Source organism: Pyxicephalus adspersus, chromosome 11, assembly GCF_032062135.1.
Source record: "Pyxicephalus adspersus chromosome 11, UCB_Pads_2.0, whole genome shotgun sequence".
NCBI lineage: Eukaryota > Metazoa > Chordata > Amphibia > Anura > Pyxicephalidae > Pyxicephalus > Pyxicephalus adspersus.
Genome location: NC_092868.1, coordinates 11893091 through 11912121, shown reverse-complemented (window position 1 = coordinate 11912121; position 19031 = coordinate 11893091).

The following is a 19031-nucleotide window of genomic DNA, read 5'->3' as shown; positions in this document are numbered from 1 at the left end:
AAAGAAAGCTTTAATTTCAGAAAACTAGACAGACCAGGCAGGTAAAACACATTATTGCAGAAGGGATTTTGTTTGTCCCTTAATAATGACCTGCCTAAATATACAAACTTTAAAGTGGAACTTTAGTTCCAGTTCAAATGATTTTTTTTACACTATTGTTTATCGCCAGTAGATGGTGAAGTATTTAGAAACCTGAGTATAAACCATTTTCCAATTGCTATTTCAGGCCGAAAAAATTTTGTACAGCATATAAAATGTGCATTCGCTTTTTCAATTAACCTTTGTAGATTATTTGTTCGAAAGGATTGAATAGAGGTTTGTTTCCAAGGTGGCAATTGGTGTAGTAACATTATTTGTTTGTTATCTATTATGACAGCAAGATAAAATTTCCACCATAAAGACAGATTGTAGGGTGAGATAATTGATAGTGCTGGGGTCTGTAAGAATAAACCGGGGGGTTTTGAGGCGAGATTGTACATCTATTTCAAATGTCCTTAGTATTAACCATCAAGGTTAGACGGTTTTCTTTCGATATGTTGATGGTAGAAGACCATAACATAGCAATTGGTTGAATTATAGTGATTCATGGTCATATTTTAGATTTATTATTGTATTTAGTAGTAAAAAAAAAAGGGGGACCACAATTGTATGTATCTTTTATAATATTTAATGATGTTGGAAAAGGCAAGGTCTGTAGTTTAGAAGAAAGCAAAATCTCTTTTGAACTATCTGGCAGAGTTCTTCCCAAGTGATTAACCTGATAAGTCGAGGAGTGTAGGCCCTGTGATGTTTTTTGGGCAGAAATCCTATCTGATCAGTATTTACTATATTAGGTAGGGGCTGACCCAGTCTATTTGCTAACAGAATAACAAAGTTCTTGAGCAGCAATGTATACATTCTAATACCATGGTGTGAGAATATAGCATCATTGCAAGGTTGAGTAAGCCATTTAATAGTTTTAAAGTTGATATGTTAAAAGGTTTTGTAATACAGATATGTCAAGCCATCTAGGCCTAGTGATTTCCCATTAGGCAAGTCTAAAATGGTGGTTCTCATTCTGTTTGCTTTTAGAGTAGGTAGACTTTAGTGATTTAGGTAATCTGAGATGTGTGGAGATTTTATCTGAGACATTAAAGGCCTTATCTTTAAGGTTATATAGCTTTTGGTATTATTCCAAGAATATTTCTCATATTTTAGATGGCTTTTGATTTTCTGTTTTAATTTTGTCCTTAGTGGCAAAGATTTGTTTAACTGCCTGTTCAGCGTTTATTGTGTAGGCTAATGAAGAACATTATTAGTGTTATTTCATTTTTTTATAATATTTTTGTTAAAGGTGAAGTATATATTTCATGCTAGAGAAGTTTCTGAAGATGGGTTCTTGTTTGTTCTAGTCTGAATTATTTCAGTAATAGTTGTTCTAGCAATTTTTTTTATCTTGATTGCGATTTTAGGGTAGAGATATATTCATTAATTATCCAGTGGCAGATTGATTTCTATGTATAGCTCTATAGGTATGTGATGGGCCCATGGCCCCATAAGTGAGAAGAGGAAGTCTGGTGTTATTTGGCAGGGGCTGGTTAGTTGGCAGCATATTTTGGAGAGAAAGCAGTTGAAAAACAATACGTTAAAATGTCCTCCAGTAATGTGTTTAAATTTGGCTATTTTGGCCAGGGTAGTTATTAGAAATTGTGTTTAATTGGTTTTAAAGGTAACTAAAATATTAACTGAGCAGAACATATAGAAAGATTCTGATAAATCTCCTAAAGCTTAACAACTAAGTAAGAATCATCAGAGTATGAATCTTAGAACCATACATTTTAGTGGGGGTTCTTTGACCAAGGTTTCTATCACTGAGATATGCACCAGGGGTCTGCCCCGGGGGTCTGTTACTGAGGTCTGCACTAGGTGTCTGTACTGGGGTTCTGGCATTGCAGGGTCTATCACTGAGGTTTGATTTGGCTTGGTGTAGGGTCTGTCACTAAGAAGGATGTCACTGGGATCTACACTGGATTTAGGTTGTAAGGGAACAACAAATGCAACAACAAAAACAGAACAAACACTGAGAATGTATACTTTTGCAAGACTGTATATCTCCTTTCTCAGATAACCTTTAACGTATTCTCAAATATTATGATTGTTCCTTTTGTCTCTTTTTATTTAAACTTTTAGACAAAAATATGAGGATCAGAATAAAGAGTACTAGTATTGGTAGAGGGCATGGTTCAATACAGGCCCATGCTGCATGCAAGCAACCACCTACCCAAAGCAGTATAGCAATTGTTGCCACATAGACAGTCAGGACTGTGGCAGGGTTGTTTGGGTCATATACTCTAGGCCCATACTGCCACTGCAAAGACAGGCAGGGGTGGACATTATAGACCTCAACAGTGTAAAGCAGACAAACCTGTCCAACCAAGGGCCATCTCCTTTATTTGAACATAATGGTAAACATTTTTGGGAAGAAAAGAAAGAAGAGGGAGTTTATTCTATGGATGCCAAAGAATTAGGAAGTGAATCCCGGGTCAACCTGTAAATACAGGGGAAAGGACACAAAAAAGTCCCCCACAGCATCATGTGAGGGAGAAGAACGGCAAGCATAAGTATGCAAGTTAAGCCTGCTCAGTGAGCCCAAAGCCCATCTAACGTACTCTAATTTGTGATAAATATACCTTCACCTAGAAATATGACCAATTGTTCACTCTCTTAAAACACATGAATAATTGTATAAAGTTGAGGTTTTTAGATATGGCCCCTTTAAATATATAATATTATATATTGCCATAATTTTGCCCATTAACCCTGTGTATTTGGACAAGATTTACATGCAAGGAAATACAGGTAAAATGAAACTTTCCATTTCTGCTCATCCCTATTCTCCTTTATCATTTTTTTACTTTTTTTCTCAAGTAAGAGGATGTGACTGAGACTTCCTTGCTTTGCTTCTTCTATATTGCACAGCTGCGTTGGATCAAAGCTAAGCCCTATCTGCTCAGACTGAGTTCCTTTAAACAGTATTTAATTGGAATGTTTGCTTTGGATGTCTAAAGCCTTTGATAGCTTTTAAGTTGTTTTAATATCTACCTAGAAGCTTTAGTCAGTTTAAATATTAAATCTCCTAACATAGAAATATTCGGTGGATATGTTTTTTTTTTAATCTGAAGGCAGGTGGTAATCCTTCTATAGGAACCTTATATATTGATGACCATTTTCACAGCAATTAGTAGACTGGGATACACATTTGGAACCTAAAAATCTTTTCTTTTACATAGCAATAACATGAAAGTAATTCTATTTATTTTACATTCCGCTATTACTATTTTTGTTGTAAAAGGTCATTTGATCAAATGTATGGGTAAATCTATTCCCATAAATTTCAATAATTTCTAAAGTTATTTTCCCATATTTTGTCCTGGGTATTCTACATTACCTTTGATGACTGGGGAATAAATTATGTCATAGGCAATTTTAATATAATTGCTGGCAGGGGGATATAATAAAACCATAGGGAATAATGAAGTCATTGCTGGCTGTGGGAATTATGATGTCATAGGATAGTATGAAATCATTTGAGATTTTATAATTTTATTGGTAAGTAAGAGACAGAAAACAGAGTTTCCAAATGCTCCTCTATATTGTCACATGCGAGTCCTATTGGGAGAGGAAACGGGGGGTACAAGGGTCAATGCTGTACATATTGCATAGGCATTTCTGATTGTGGTCACATTGAGAAACTTACCTCATGAAATAAAATGGCAGTAAGAAGTGCCTGTAAATGAACAGGAAAATAACTGAAACAAGACTGCAAGACTGGCTTTTAAGGAAACTTTTTATGATGCACACCAGTGTAGCAAACTAATCTACATAGTAATTTGTCCAATGAAAGTGCTTGTTTTATCATTGTACAAGAACTGAGAATAACTTTAAAACTGCGCAGAACTTTACAAAATCTATAGTCATGTCACTAACTGACCCTCAGTTGGGCTCACAATCTAATGTCCCTACCTACTTTTTTGCCAACTTTGAGGGGAAATCAATTTACCTAACTGCATGTTCTTGAGATGTGGGAGGAAACCGCAGTACCTGCAGGATGCTCATGCAAACATGGGGAGAACGTACAAACTCCAAATAGTGTCCTGGCTGAGATTCTAACCTGGGGCTTATCACTGCAAAGGTGAGAGTTTGAGCCACTGACCCAACCATGCTGCTGATGAACAAATTATTTAACTAAAGATGCATGGATTTACTTTAGTATGCTTGCAAGATATTAGATACACATTAAAAAGCGTACTAATACTTTGGTTTAGTAGCAGTGTCATTCTCAATTTGTCCACTAGGTCATGCTGTATTCATTTTCATTCACAATTAATTACACTTCTGCTCCTTGTAAATGAAAATGCACACATCGCCATCTAGTGGACAAAATTAAGAATGCCCACCAGCTAATGTAGTTCTACATGTCTGCATAATAATTTAAATTCATTAAAATACATTTGCACAGAACAGCAAACATTTTCATTAAACAATACATATGTGAATTGTTTATAAAAATAAATGCTACTTAAGAATAAATGTTATTCAGTTAGGGTTTACACCTACTTGGATATTTGGATATTTTTTTCCCAAGATAAAATGTCTTTTTTTCTATTTCATGTAGTAGAGTGGTCCCAATCTTACTATAATAATAATAATAATAATATTGATAATAAAAATATTATATATATATATATATATATATATATGAATACATTTTATTTAACATTTTTTTTACCTTCCTAAACTTTAGTAATAATTTATACATGTAGTTGTTTCCCTGGAGTTCTGTTTTAAATATTCAGAAAGGGTGCAATTTGAGATTTTTCAGCAGGCGTCGTTGGAACTAATTCCTTCTTTATGCAAAGCCAGGTTTCCAAAAACCAGGAATCTGGAAGAATTAGGGATTCTTCCATGAAAGCACAAGAAAGGATGACAATTATCTTTAAAGGAGTTGCTATATAATAGTGGAATTTCTCTTTAACCGACAAAATAATTACATTTGTCCATTTTTACACTGAGGCTCCAACCTTTCCATTGCAGTTTAGGAGACTACTTTACTTGTTGCAGCAAGAGATTGCTTCTATGATAAGGCTTCTCCAGAGGCAGAGTGTCCCCTAGTGTCACAATGTCAAACTGTACCATGTACATGTGAAAGGGCTGGGGACAGGAGCTGTACAAAGAGCTGTACAATGCAATACACGATAGACTTTTGCATGCATGGTGTGATATTGCCATGGCAATTTGAAGCTGAGAACAAATAACATGATGCAGTTAATGTAATTGTTATTTGCTATATATTTCCTTAGTGGCTGTGTTCTTTCCATTTAGTCAATACTGATACTCTTGCATGTTGATTTATTTTCATTACTTTTTCCTGTTTCTTTCACAGTTATAGGACCTCTAAAAGGTAATATTGCAAACTACATTTTCATTGCATTGCAGTACAATGTTTATGATATTGTAAAAATTTTTAACATGAAAACCCTTAAATTGATACTTTTTGCATACGATATTTTCAGGTTAAATAAATTTGTTTTAATCAAGAGATTATGTGAAAAAGAAGATTTGGACATGTAGCAGTTTGTATATTAGATAAATCTGTATGTCTGTTGTTAGTGCAAACAATGTAATGGGAGGTAAAACAAATGTTAATGCCCGTGGTATGGAAATATGCCAGCTGAGGGGGTATCACAGATTCTGCCGTACCCAAATCATTTTAATAATAGGTACCTATGAGTGTGAAAAGATTTTCAAGCTAAGTAGCCGTCCGTATTGGCGAGAAAAGGGGCCTGGTGCGAAAATTGTCCCAGCGCGTGCCACAGCATTCCTCGGTTAGTCTTAGATAGCCCATAGAGTCCTCCAAGGATTGAACGATAGATGAATGAACAAGCACTGAACATACATAGCATTGTTCTGCTCAAAGGAGAGGGGACAGTGGAGGATGAGTGAGCAATACCCCATTGCATTCTCCTCCATAACCATGAACAGGGGTCATTCCCATCTGGTCAGTCTGCTGTTCTTGTTGTGTTTGTAGGTCAGTCATCTCTATATATATATAAAAACAAGGTAATAAATACAAAAATAATGACATGAGAATGCCAATTGTTTGAAACATTGATACATTTTACATTTGATACATTTGATTTTAGGTTGATACATTTGTGACTTGCCTGGAACATAAAAATGTGCTGATGTCATGCATGTGCAATGCAAGATTGGGTGACATTAGCCAGAACTACGGAAAAATTTCCTTGAAGTTCTGAAGATGCCGAAATTTCGCGAAACCATCGGAAATCACTATAGGAGGATTACCACGGCTGCATTTATGAATGCAGCCGTGGGAATCCTCCTGTCAGTGACTGATTCCCGGGCACTACAGGTCAGAATGAGGGAAAGCCCTCGTTCTAACCTGTAGTGCCCGGGGGTCCCTCACTAACAGGAGGAATATCGCGGCTGCATTCATAAATGCAGCCACGATACTCCTCCTCTCAGAGTCCCAAATAATGCGGCTTAATAAATAAATGTGATAAATGTGGCCGTGGGAAAAATCAGAGGAGCAATGAAATGATAATATCCCAAGTTATTTCATACTATCCTATTACATCATTATTTCCCCAGCCAGCAATGACATCATCGTTCCCTATGGTTTTATTATATCCCCCAGCCAGCAATGATATCATAATTCTTTATGACATAATTTTATTTCCCAGTCATCACAGGTTTTGTCGAATCTCCAAGACAGAAACAGCATTATCATATCTATATGGGGTCTATTTTACTAAAGCAATGATTTCTGATATTCAGCAAACATCATAATTGGTTCACTACCACTATAAACAGATGGCCCCAAAAGATTCTGAACCACAGAATTTTTGAGTAAATGTCAACTTTATTGCCTTAGAAATGACCCCTGTGACCCCATGATATCGTTATTTCTGCATAGCTGGCAAAACCATTACATGGTATACAATAGAATAATATTACACTATCCCAATGATTTCATTATATCTTCAAGCCAGCAATGGTAATTGTCTGAATTACATCATTATATCTTCTGGTCAGCAATAATATTATAATATTTCTGCTACACCATTAAATTTCCAGCCAGCAATGACATTACAGTAGTCAAATTCATTAAAACATTTTTAGGGGTGGACCCTTCCTCTGTTGCGGTTCTGCACATGCCTGAGGTCGTGACTTTCCTGGAACGTGCTGAGCTCACGCATGTGCAATTCAAGATTGGGTGATGTCAGCAAGAACACACAAGAAGAAGAAGACAAAAAAATGGCCATACGGAAGAGGTAATTAGGAAGTCGGAACAGCTCAGACCTACTGGACTTTTTTTTTCTTTTTTATGAAAGATCCACTTTAGGTTTTTTTTATTCAGTTATTCAGTTAGGTGTGAAACGCATAATATCGTCCAACCAAAAGTAACTAGCTTTGTCATAGTGTTACATTTTAAACCTATAAATTGTATTACAATCTTTTTCAACATTTTTTTCTAGCCTTTTTTATTATAATGTATGCTATTGCTAGTTTTCTCTGGGAAAGGTAAGTTTAACTTTTCTAGTTACATGGAGTCAAGTGTATGTCACCCAACCAAACATAATTAGGTAAAAGGATGCTTGAATTGACAAGTGTAAATCTTAAACCAAGCAAGAAATCTCTAATGGCTTGGAATGCTTGTGTTAATTGCTTTTCTGGCCTCCATACTGTGCAGAGACAATAACTTTGAAATTTAAAACAATTGAAAGGTGTTTTGAATCCTTACAATGCTTTACATAATAGGTCTGCACAGCCATCATAACTTAGACTGGTGGCAGAACTAAATGTTAGTAATTGTCACAAAACAGCAAAGCTGACCCTAAGAATCCTGCAAGATTTCTGAATAGACTAAAGGAAGTGATTGCAGATGTAAATAAAGCACAAACCCTAAGTGTGTACACTATGCATACTAAAGAAAGAGGAGGGGTGTAGTACAACAGTACACTACACTAGGTATGAATGGAGTGATTTATGCAAAATTCATAGATTTTTTTTGCACCACAATTATTGATATCACCCTCAACTAACTTAGACTTTCAATGTCATCATGTGATATGCCTGGACTAAATATTCTTGACAAAAATTAAGAAAAAAAACATTTACCATATTTTTCGCCGTATAAGACGCTCCGGAATATAAGACGCACCCAATTTTAAAGGAGGAAAATCTAGAAAAAAAAGATTCTGAAAGATTAATGAACTACCATATTTTTCGCCGTATAAGACGCTCCGGAATATAAGACGCACCCAATTTTAAAGGAGGAAAATCTAGAAAAAAAAGATTCTGAAAGATTATTCTCCTTCTAATCACTCATGTGCCATTCATACCGGTATTCCCCTTCTGAGCACTCGTGTGCCATTCAAATTCCCTTTCTGATCACTCTGTGTCATTCAAATTTCCTTTCTGATCACTCTGTGTCATTCAAATTCCCCTTCTGATCACTCTGTGCTTTTTTTCCACTGTACAGCAGTTAGGACAGGGAACAGCAGGTGGCGCTGTGCCGGCTTCTTTCACTCTGCTTTACAGACAGAAGACACGATGCTGCCAGAGGAGAGAAGAGACAGACGCTGCATGCAGCCAGAGACACACGCAGGATTGGGTATCGGGTGAGTATATTATTTTAATTATTTTATAACACATTTGTCATATAGGACGCACAAACTTTTCCCCCCCAGTTTTGGGTAAGAAAAAGTGCGTCTTATACGGCAAAAAATACGGTACTTTGTAAAGAAGAAAGTCATGTGAATTCCAAGTGATTAGTGTTATGATGATGAATGGCTTTATTAATAAACAAAGTCAACAAGTTTAACAAATTAAGTTATAATCTTATGAAATGTGCAAAGAAACAGCATGTGGAAAATTGTCTTTTTTGGGGAGCTCAGCTTTAGGTTTTTTTTTAAAAAATTTACATTGTTCGGGTATACTTTAAGAATCAAGTTGATCAAAGTAGGATCTGTATATTGTGCAGGGGACATTGTTAATTTAACAATGACATAAACTTTTAGTATTCATTGTGTGCAGTAAGACTCACAACCTCTGTACCCCAGTGGATCCTGAAAAGAGACAAATTGATTGGGATTGTTCAATCTTTCTGCTACGTGTGCTAAGTGCATCCATGTTCAGATTCATACAGAGCAACCATAAACATATTGACTTTATTTTAATGTTGAAAATATTGGAAAAATGTAAAGCTGGGTACACATGTCCAATGGTTCTCGCCCAAGGGTTCTCGCTCAGGGACAATATCGGACCAGAATCTGGCGTGTGTACAGCGCCCGTCGTCCAACGTCTGAACGATTGTGCTGGCGGATCAACGGACGATAAACAACGAACGATCCTAAAGGAAGTGAAGGAGGAGAGCACGCAGCGGGGTGCCACTCCATGGTTCTCCTCCTCCCCCCTCCATAGAGCAGAACGGTGCTTTATGTACAGCACTCGTTCATGCATCGTGCAGTCCTTAGTCGTGAAAGATTCTTTCCAACCACAATAATTGCACGTTTGTATGCAGCTTAAATTCACGTGACACACTTTTTCTAGTCTGATTTTTGGTTTATTCCCCACTCTGCTGAAAACTGCCTGCAGTATTAATTTTCCCTTTTTTTGTCTTATGTATCCCCAATAAGAATTGTCAAACCTATAGAAATTAAATTCGACAAGTATTCACTCAAAATGCAATTTGATTTACCCAAAATTCAGCTCATCTTTTCTGCAAATTGCATTAAAAGATTTAATGAATAGGGTTAAATAATCATTTTAGATTACTGTCAATTTTGCCAAAAATAATGTTAAACTATTGGCAGGATTGGTTCCATTTCTGCCATTGTGCAGATAACAGCCAACATTGGATTGTTTGTGGTGGGATGTTATTTGGACTTCACTGGATCTGCAAGAGTACCCAGTAGTTGAGAAAAGAAATAAAAACATATTAAATGGTTTTAAACTCTCTGTAAGGGTGACATATTTCCCACTAGCCCCCACCCTAATATAAAGTGAGATGTGGATATTAAAGATTAAAGAAGGTTTTTTCTGAAGACCTCAATGTTATCTGCTACATCTACATGTATGTACTTGGGGATTTGTACTAATAACGTACCAAGGCTGCTGTACACTGTACATGCTCTTAATTTCATCTAATTTTGACTGATCACAAACATTACAAAATAATATTTCCACCGACGGTCACCAGCCACAGAAAAAGTTTTTCTGATTCTAGGGACTCTCCATATGTAATATAGAGAGGATCTTGCAGGTTGCAAGGAAGACGGCGAGTTCAGTGCATGCACCAATGGGCCACATGTGTGCAGGAAAATTCTGATGTTACTGATAAAACCTTAAAACCATACTTGTGTCATGTAATAAATACAGTGCATGTGCAAATTTCTGCAGAACAACTATTTTTTATACCACCAAGTTTTTACTAAAAAAATTCAGCACGGTCCAGGAGGGTTCACTTTTTACCCACAGGTATTTATACACTGTATATATATTTAACTGTATTTACTTCGGGTTTAGCTTTTCATTTATTCTCTGTTATTTCCATTCTGTAATCTTGACGTTTTACATGCTATAAAATATGTAAAATGGACCCAGCAAGAGAGAGAAGATGTTGAATTTATGGTATTTCTGCTGGGCTTTCCATCTGTGCACACAGTTTGTGTCTTTTTTTATATACATGAACAATCTGCATCCCAGGCCTGATAAATCTATAGCACTTACATTGCAATAGAAGACGACGGTCCACTGGGTCATAGGAACGTCAACATTAATTCTCCTGGTACTTCCGCTTCAAGTAAAGCTATTAATCAACTTGTAGTTGAAAGTATAATCTAATGTTTGTTTTGCCTTCTACCTTATGTCTGCCTTGTTTTTTTTACAAGTAATTGTTTTCCTAAAAAAAAAAAAAAAAAAACACTAAGCACTTAGAAAATTACAGGCTGCTTCTTGGTGTGTTAACTCATTTGCTTTTTGTTATAGTTTAGAAAAAAATCTGGAAAAAGATAATAAAAGACAAAAAAACAAGGTTTTATGGATTCTTCAAAGCAAATCCCAAATCCATGGCTTAGGGTGGCAGCAATGAGAATGGAGCCACATGGCCACCCAAATATCAAGTTTCTGACTGTGAGTAGCACATTCCCATGTATAGTAAAAGGTACTAGGCTGCTACCATACTTCAGACTTACAAATTCCCAGTGTTTCTGCCCTTGAATATGGACTGTCATTGGTCTATATGCAGTTTACACCTAATACTAATATTCTAGTATTGTGTGTCATTTGCTGTGTATTTGTAATTGTTGGGCCTGACTTATTAAAGCTCTCCAAAACTGGAGAAAATAGACAATCATGGGAGATGATGGATGACCCAAACCTGGAATAGTATCCATTTAGGATTTGCTGGATCACCCAGGTTCACCCGTGATAGTCTATCTTCTCAAGTCCTGGAGAGCTTTGGTTAACTAGGCCTATGGTGCAAAGGTGTATTGCTGCAGACCAAGCAAAGTTTGTCTTGGCTTTTCCGCCCCCAGACATCTGATTTAGGTAATATAGTAGAGACAGAAGGGGGTAATGACATAATAAAGCTGAACTCAGTCCAGGGGGAAGTAATGAATAGTGTCACTGCTCAAATTTGGGCCAATCATAAATTTAACCAGAACCTTCTGCTCACTTTGGTTATACCTGAACAACACTGATATTTGTACACAAAATCAGTTTACAAGTCATAATGCATTGATGAGTGGCTGGGGAGGAGCAGGGGAACCAAGAACACATGTTTGGATGCCTGGATTACATGGTGTATGACCCACCCAGATCCTATAAAAGGCAGAAGCAAACTGCAGCCACTTTTTAGTGTGTGATGATTCCTGCTGTTAGGCTGGGCTGTCTGCTATGAGACAGAAAATGATGATTGTCAGGGTTGCAGGGTTTACTTCAATGGGGACTGAAAGTTGTGTTGGGTATGGATGGGTGAGACAGGGAATCTAAGTGGAACTGGAAGCTTGGCAAATCACTGCAAACTGTTACAGATCTCAACACAGGTTGCTATTACATTGTTCAAGTGCTGAAAAAGATACCACACATTTCTTCCACTGCTTTGTGGTATGCAAAAGTATCAATTAGCACTAATATGTAAAAAACAGTTACATTAAGTGACAACCAAAGCTATATACTCACTAAAAAGACATAAGAGGGACTGGTAAAGCTCCTTTAAAGGTTGCTGTTTAGTCTAGGGCAGGGGTTGGCAAACTTTTTGGACTACTAACCCATTTCAGGAGGTCAAGAAGGCACACTAGGCCAGAAGAAACGTACGCGTAAGTGTGCTTGGCATCGAAATGCCCCTTGAGATTTGACCACTTGAAAGTGCTGTTGGTGTCGTTGCACACTAAACACAGGGTTCTGTTGCCACGACGGACAAGGAATAATCCATCAGTCCATTCGGGGTTGAAGACACAATGTTTGAGGTCATCCTTCCGGAGACTGGTAGCTGCTCGTTGCTTCTGCTCTTTAGGCATTGTAATTGGGGTTACTGATGATATCAATGATATCACGGGAACTTGGGATAACGCGTCAGTTCAATTAGGCCGTATCCAACAATTAATAACTAGGGGGGCGTTAGGCTGGACTGGAATACTGGCTAGGCCGTATGTGGCTCAAAGGCCAGAGTTTGCCTACCTCTGGTCTAGGGTTAAAAAGTAATCCATATATATGCTAGAGGAATTTGTCCACCAGGTTTTCTTATTTAGTAAAGGGTTAAATGTAAGTCCAAATGATTAGATAGACTCCGAACATACATGTAACTTACTGGTTGAGTAGAGGTCAGACCTTGTGCTCTAGAGTGCCAGGAGAAAGCATTTAGGTGAACAGGAGAGGTTGAGACACAAAACTATTCCAGTCACCATTGTTCATTTCGACCACACAAAACAAAAATCTCATACCTGGATGGGTACAGGGAGGGTCATTTCAGACTTGTGTTATGCTGCTCAAGCACGATCTCAACCTCCTCCATTAAAGGGAATAGGTGAGGTTGTGAACAGTTTTTGCAGGCAGATTCCGCAAATCACAGTGCAGTTCCAAAATGCAATAAGTTGCTATTGGCTGCAAGGTAGTTCTCTGTAGATTTGCACTGTGGCTGTGCAATTTGACATCCTTGGGTGCACAGCAGCAGTTTGCTGTGTGCCCAGAAGCTTGCAGTCCATGCAGTTTTGCTGTTATTGCCAGTTGCATTGTATATAAATGTAAACAGGGAATTCATTCCATATTTGACTGAAACAAAGCTTTTTTGGTCACTCTTCATTTCCCCCATGAGTTATGAGTTTATGGCTCATAACCCATGAGGCTCATGGGTTATGAGCCATTTATTGCATGCAGCTGCAGCAGATCATAGAGCAACTTCCAAAAGCAACAAGTCACTTTTGGTTACTTGGCTGCCGTCTGTAGATTTACACTAAGGCTTCATTGGGTGCCCATGTCTGGAAGCTTCCAACCATACAGTGGCCCCTACTGCCAGTTGCATTGTTTACATTTGTAAACTAATGATTAATTTCATACTTTGGTAAAACAAGGACATTTTGGTTGTCATTGTTTATTTCATGCCAATCAAAAAAAATAAAAACATATGTCTAGACATGTAAGTTTACTTCCAGTTGCAGTATATAGATTGTGAACAGGGATTTAATTCCACATTTGGTTGACACGTCGTTTTAGTCATCATTGTTCATTCCACACCAAAAAATCAAGGACAACTGAATATTTACTGGTTACAGTTTCATTTAATAGTTAGGCAACACAAAGCCATTTTAGTTACAATTTCTTTATGCCCTAAATAATAAAATACATCTGAACATATAAGGTTACTTCCAGGCTAACTAATGTTTTTAGAAGATCGCTCTGCCTTTGTTGTGAAGCCTGCATTTTTGGTCAGGAAGACAAGCCCTCTTACCCCCAAAGGATCTTTTGGCGGATCTTTCACTAAGTTACAAAGAAAGCTATTTGTGCTTTGCAGTGCCATGCCATGTGAATATGAGGCACAAATTATCTTTTAATCAGCAAACCCAGTGACGCATGCCTAATGTGATATACAGTTAATAACCAATAAATGACCCATTGAGTTTCTTTAACACCATGAGCATGATTTTAGGACTCCAGTAAACTGTAAGTTAAATGACTGGTGTCTTTTTCCATGTTCCCATGCAGTCTGCAAAAACAGCACTACTGTATGCATTTCCCCCTTTTTTTATAATGTTCCTCAGCAACGCGGTTGTTAGGAGATGCTCATCTGTCCGGTGACTCAATGCTGTGCGCTATCGCAGTATAAAACACTGTTTATTCTGTCTAGCGATGTCATTTGCAACAGCCAGGAGAACTAAGATAGCAGCAGCACCTGCTTCCCTTTAGCTGTGCAGCCTGATGTAATTTTGGCATCCCCAGCACCACTCTTGGAGGCTGTGCACAGCTGAAGGGCATTTCAGAGGCAATTAGCTTCTGACTCTGGCATTGGCTGCTGGGACTTCATAGCCTCTCTGCTTTCAGTCACCAGTGCCTGTTATAGCGTATAGCTGGGCTAATCTGTGCTGGAGTGAGTTTCGTCTGATTTACTTTTGCTGACCTTGCCTGTTTCTGCTGCCTGGACCAACCTTTTCCTGTGACCCCCGACTCTGTTTGTGTTTTGCTCTGGTGTACTTCGTCTGGTGGATGGATTATCTGTTGTGATCTCTGGCTCTGAGTTCTGGACTAGTCTTTTGGAATCTTGGTATGTCTATCTGTGGGCTCCTGGCTTGCTGCCAGCCAATCCCCAAACACCATCCCTTGTGCAGTAAGTCCTGGGGGCAACCGAGTGCTGGAAGATGCAACCAGTCTCCCGCGGCCGAGCAGGGGTATATTAAAGGTGAGGACTGCGATGTTAGATTGGGGGATTGCTGTCTGATGAGGTCTGGTGCTGACCAGGGCCTTACAACGGAGGTCTTCTCTTACCATTCGGTGCATTAGGCTGCTGACTTCGGGGACCATAACAAATCATCAAAATGACTTCCTTATTGATGTCAGTGTTGTTTGAAATTAGGTTAAGCATAAAGCCTGAACATCAAGGCATGGTTGGCAAAACAGTCCTAGAATTTCTTGAAGATTGCTCTTTTTTAATTATTCAAGATTTTTGTTAAAAAAGTAGGAGGAATACAAATCAAGAGAGGCACTGTAAAACAGACATTGGTATTCCAATTTGTATTAAAAGTGTTTTACAGCAAAACAAAGTCCAATAATAATAAAAGAATTGAAAGTAAAGAGAAAACAAGAATGTAAGGAGAGCAGAGGAAAAATGAGCTGAAAAAGATGAAGAGGGTGAGAAATAACCAGTGTCCTATAGGCACTGGAAGGTAGGTAATCTTAAGGAAGCACAACATTGGACTGAAGATATCTAGTAATACTTTAGGATAAATATCATTGGAAAAGGAAAACAGTCCATAATCAATTACCTCTGAGCCATCTGACCACCACTAACATTCACCTTGAGGTGAATCATTATTGCAGAGTAGTCCCTGTCTTAAAATTGAACCAACACGACCAGATGTCTGAGAACAGAGGAGTGTCCCGCAAGTCATGGGACAACTTTTCTAATAGGTTGGGATAAGGGTTAAAGAATGCCCTTAGCATGGAAGATGACTGCATTCCCAAAAACCTTTAAACAAAATGAGGTCTTGTGTATGCATAGGTAGAATTTGCATAGTTTTTTTATGTTATTTTATACAAAATGACTAACCAAGTAAGATAGGATGACTAACTGGATTTCCCATGGGAACCAAGCAGATACTAACAGAATGAAGTTTAAAGCACTTGATTACCATTACTCCTGGGAGAAAAAAAGGATCTCTTACACCACTGATTATACTTATCTGCCACATTATTCCATATTTTGAATTAGAGCATAATTATTTCAAGAATGTTATGTAGCAAATTTTCATACAGCATCAAAATACATGATAGCTCGAGCCAGCCTTGTATTTTACGCAATATGTTTTCCAGAAAACTAGCAAACCCTACATGTATATAAAAGAAATTGGAGGCTCTTGTTTAGCGATGCTACACGTTCCTCCTTGACATACTTTCACCTAAACACAACAGAATACATAGAAAAATGGATGAGTAGGAGTGGAAAGGAGCTTTTCACTAAAAGCATGAATTGGAATAATTTTCCTTAAAAATGCATCTGTTGCAGTTACCGTATGTTGCAACAATAGTGAGTTAATTTACAAGGCAGTACTTATTTTTTAGTGTGAATAGCGTAATATGAAATTGATTCAGATCTTGCAAACATCTGTAACAAGCACAGGGACAATTTTCTAAAAAACAGGAGGAAACAAAAACTAGAGACATCACCTATGATAACATCTAGATGTTAATAGTAGTTCTCTATTATGCAGTGGATGAGATTTTTGAAAATAGTGTAGTACAATAATTATGCTCAGATTTTAATAATTAGAGACAGAGTTCATATTTTTCCCTATTTCACTTTAAAAGTTGTGTATATATTTTTCTATTTTTTCTGCTCAGTTACTGTATTGAACAGTGCTTCATTATAGCAGAATGCTAGTCAAAAATAAAAAGATAAAAATGAATAGCCCATTAAAAGACAAAAATAACAAAACCATCTTTTTTGTGCAGTAGTCATCCTAAATGCAAAGATTTTCAGTGCAGCATTTTTTGTCTGGACCCTCCGTGTCACCAGCCCGCTTGTCAAAGATGTGTACGTGTGTAGCATTAGATAAAAGAATACATTTAGGGTTTGGGATTAAGTAGAGCGATAGCGTTAAAGCATTAGCTCAACTTTTAAAACCTAAAGCTATGTTCATAGTGGCAGCGAGGGTACCGTGCAGTTACTACCCCCTTATGCCAGTGAACGGCTACCTAACAGGAAAAGTTATAGGTGGCTTGTCATAACCAAGCATCTTGCAAAGTACCTGATGCCAAATACCACGTGTTATCTCTTGGTCCTGACACAGGTCTGAACTTTTCCTTATGCATAGGTGGTCCATGTGGGGTAAGGTTCTTATGATAAAATTCACTTGTTTGTTGTTGTGGCTAAATGCCACCATGTCTAATATTAAATGCTAAATTACCACTTTTAATTTTAACCCAATTTTCAATTTATGTATTTGAGCAATCTGGGGGAAGTTTTTTCCCTTTGAGTGACACAGCTCCCTGCGCATGCGTGGTCCGGAGTCTGTGACATCCAAAGGATTGGAGACCATCGCCATAGAGGACATTATTTTGGAACAATATCCCCAATTTCACATTATAATAGCACGGGGAGTCAACTGACAGTTGGTTCATCTATCATGCCAATCCTTCCTGGTTTGTTTCATTAGCAATTAGAAACTAACATTCCGCACTCTGTTCATCAAACTAACATTCTCTTAAATCAAGAATCTGATTTCAGAACATCTCTGGTCCCTGCAAGGTTCATGAGAAAGTGAAGCTAAGTCAGTTTAACCATGTAAGGCACCAACTGATCGCTGGGGAAAACTTAACTCCCCCTTCTTATTCCCGCATTTTAATTCTGAGTACTAGTTAAAAATATCTAAAGCCCATTTTTCCCATCTAAAGTCATGGACACATGAAACTTCAGTCCTTCAGTCCATTCTTTGTTTATTGGGAGGGGTTCATCTATTGGTGTCCACAATACTGTTTGGGTGGGAAGGACGCGCGATATTGGCTTTCTGGTATCAAGGTCCCCCCACAAACCAGAAATGGTGTGATATCATTGCAAAGGGACTGTCAGGCTAGCACAGACTCTGCACAGCTGCATCAAACCACAAACAGACCAAGATATCTAGACATCAGATTAAGGTGAGTATATATATATTGCTTCAAATGTTGGGAAAAACAACTTGTGAGATTTGTTTGAAGTGGGTGGTATTGGTAGGGAAATACTTTTTTTTATGGCAGGCTTTAAAGAATAAGACCCTTTTATTTTTATTTTTTTAATGATAAGAAGGTGCCTTGGACAGAGAAGAAAACACATCTTGGTGGTAACCCCTAGCAATTATTTTTTATAGTCTAGAAAAAGGCAACAGTGTGATGGGGCTTTTAGTAACTATACCACATCCAAAAACAATTAAAAAACAACTTTATTAGAGTAGGATCTAAAAAACTAGAACATACAAAACATACAAATGTCACCATCTTGAATGTTCGGCATCTCCTAAAGACGGAAGAAATCTGTCAGTTTTGCCCTTTTTTCCTCTTCTTCATAGTCACTGTCTTGTAGGGAGACTTTTCTCATGCTGGGAAAGTCAGAAGGTGGTTCAGAGCTGGGTTTTCATCGCTTGTGACTAGTACTGTCACAGAGCTTTCAACTTAAGCGTCCATCTTGGATGCTGGCTGGACATGTCCCCAGAATCGTGCCATGCTATAAACCGCATAGTTGTCGAAAGTGGATGGAATATGCAACAAAAAAGTTATTTTTTATGGTATATATAAAAAAATAATATAGGAAAATTGTATTTCAACAAATATTGAATGTGGTATAGTTACTGAGAGCCCCATCACACAATTCATTTTTATAGTAAAGTAATCTAATTTCTTACAGGTATTAAACTCAAGTCACAACTGATAACTATACCTTGAGAAGTCTAAAGGAAGTACAATCTCTGGAAGGTTCCTTTTTTCATCCAAACAATGCTGTTTTTCACCAGTAAACCCCATTCCTTCCTGGTCAGTAATTTGGTGATCTGAAAAACCCAGCTTATGATTCAGAAGTGGTTTTCACAAAACACTGTAAAATATTAGTCATTTTCAAATTTTAGGACAACTGCCAAACAACATATACATTAGAAGCCTAATATTTGCTTTTATTATTACCTCCAATTACCTTTGTTTGTTTTGGATAGAGTAGGGAAAGATTAGAATCTTAGCTTGGTTTTTAATACTGCCTTAATATTTACTGTTCGTAATAGTAACTATTGTCA